Here is a 2,281-nt window from a genome sequence, read left to right as displayed (position 1 = left end):
AGCTTTTCAATTACTGCATCGGCCAGATGTCAGATTCTTCCCAGTATTATGTAGTCCTCAGTGTTGTTCTTACTAGAAAGGCGTTCAGTTCTTTGTTGCTATTTGCTGTATATAATTGCATTTCTATGTTCTTTGCAAACAAACTGAGACTTCTTTTTATAATTTCCCTACAGTTTCACAGTGGCAGGCTGTGCTCCAATCATAAGCAATCTTCAGCTGGAGCCTTGTCAGGGTCTCTCTTGATGGCAGCTGATTGATTGATTGATTGATTGATTGATTGATTGATTGATTGATTGATTGATTGATTGATTGATTGATTGAAAACGTTATTAACAGATTGCAGAATGGGTACAGTACAGTACAGCTCAATACACACAATTGTTAAAGGGATGCAAACCAGAGAAAGACTTTCGTCTTGTCCCCCATTGGGTCCCCCATTTTCAATTCATAATGACATTTATGACATACATACAAATATAATCTAATCTAATCATGACATTTATGACATGTAATGACATACAGATACAGTATCTCTGGTCTGCATCCCCTTAACAATTGTGTGTATTGAGCCGTACTGTATTGTACTCATTCTGCAATCTGTTAATAAAATTGTCAATCAATCAATCAATCAATCAATCAATCAATACAGCTGGATGCGCTTGGACCAGTTGTAACAGTTGTCACTTAACACCTGTACATTGTATATTACTATTGCACTTTACTGTTGCATTTGCACTCTGGTTAGATGCCAAACTTATTTTCGTTGTACTGTATTTGTGCTGTGTAATGACAATACATTTGAATCTAATCTAATCTAATCTACAGAGGAAAATAAATGTAATACCAAATGTTAGCCTCCACGCCCAGTGCCAAACACTACAGTAACCAATGAAAAGCACTGAGGACGTGCGACGTCACGAAAAAGTAGGCCGGTATCATGTAAACCAGACAGCATTGTGGGTATTTGAGCCACGCGACTGTTAGATGTTTGATTGATTAAAAACTGTATTAACAGATTGCAGAATGGGTACAATACAGTACGGCTCAATACACACAACTGCTAAGAGGATGCAGACCAGAGAAATACTTTCGTCTTGTTTACAAATGTGTTCTCCGTGACCCAGGTTCCTAAGCTCGCCGTACTGATAGTGGGCTAAGTTCGTTTCCTCGGCAAGACTATACTTTCAGGGATCATTTCTATAGTTCTCGACTTGTGAAGTGTGTTTCTAAAGTGTGTGTCTCGCTAATCACGATGATGAGACGCGATACTCCTTCCTGAGCGTGAAGCGGGCAGAGAGACGTGAATTTATTCACATGCTCTCTGCCTTTGATGACCGTTCTTTGTCTCCTCTGGGGACTTTGAGGGGAGGAGTATGAACAGAGTGGTTATTCTTAATAATGTAGAAAATAAAACAATAATAAGTAATTAATTGACCTATTATGTGTTAGTGGTGGTGGCCAAATGAAGCACTGTGAACCACTTCACCAAATGTATTGAACATAGATCCATTAGTTCAAAGGTTCGATTCAGTGCCCTCTGGTGGCGAAATAGAAGACTGCAAAACAAACATGTTGATGTAATGTTTTGCAAAGCAATGTTTTGAACATGTGTGTAGTGTGTGTGTGTATATATTGTTATGCGCTAACACTTAATTGATCATAACAATAACAGGTGTTCCCAATGGCAAATCCTTCCCCCTCCCCCTCACAGGTGCCAGCCATCACCCCCACAGAGTAGAATAAAGAGGCTGGCATGCAGCACATCTCTCTCTTATCTACACGTTACATTTTTGTTAAGCAGCCTTTTTTTTCTTTAGTTTCTACTAGGTTTTTACTTCACACATTCATATTTCACAATACGTGCAATCTTTGCGGTAATCTTATTTCTTTATTTCAGATCCCCATTAGTCACTGCCTCAGCACATTACAAACATACAAATTAAACAAGAATAATCAATAAAACAACATAAAAACAAATATCAATAAAACACCAATAAAATATACAAACAATTATAGAACATTAAACCGATCAAAATCAGACATACAAACAAATATGTATGCAAAATCTTCTAATATAGAACAATAACAAATATACAAACATATATACGAACAAATCAAATATCAATAAAACAAATATCAATCATCTATTCGGGCTGTATCGATTGCTGTGAATTGGGGGCGTTTCACTGACCATGTTTGGGCATTATGGAGGTGGGACAAAACGCCCGGCGCTCAAGACCATTCCTTCTCTTATAATAAGTTTCCTTGCATCATTCATGGT

This window comes from Notolepis coatsorum, assembly GCF_963971535.1.
Source record: "Notolepis coatsorum genome assembly, chromosome: 9".
Classification (NCBI taxonomy): Eukaryota; Metazoa; Chordata; class Actinopteri; order Aulopiformes; family Paralepididae; genus Notolepis; species Notolepis coatsorum.
The sequence above is the reverse complement of the archived record's forward strand: the minus strand, read 5'-3'. Positions refer to the sequence as shown.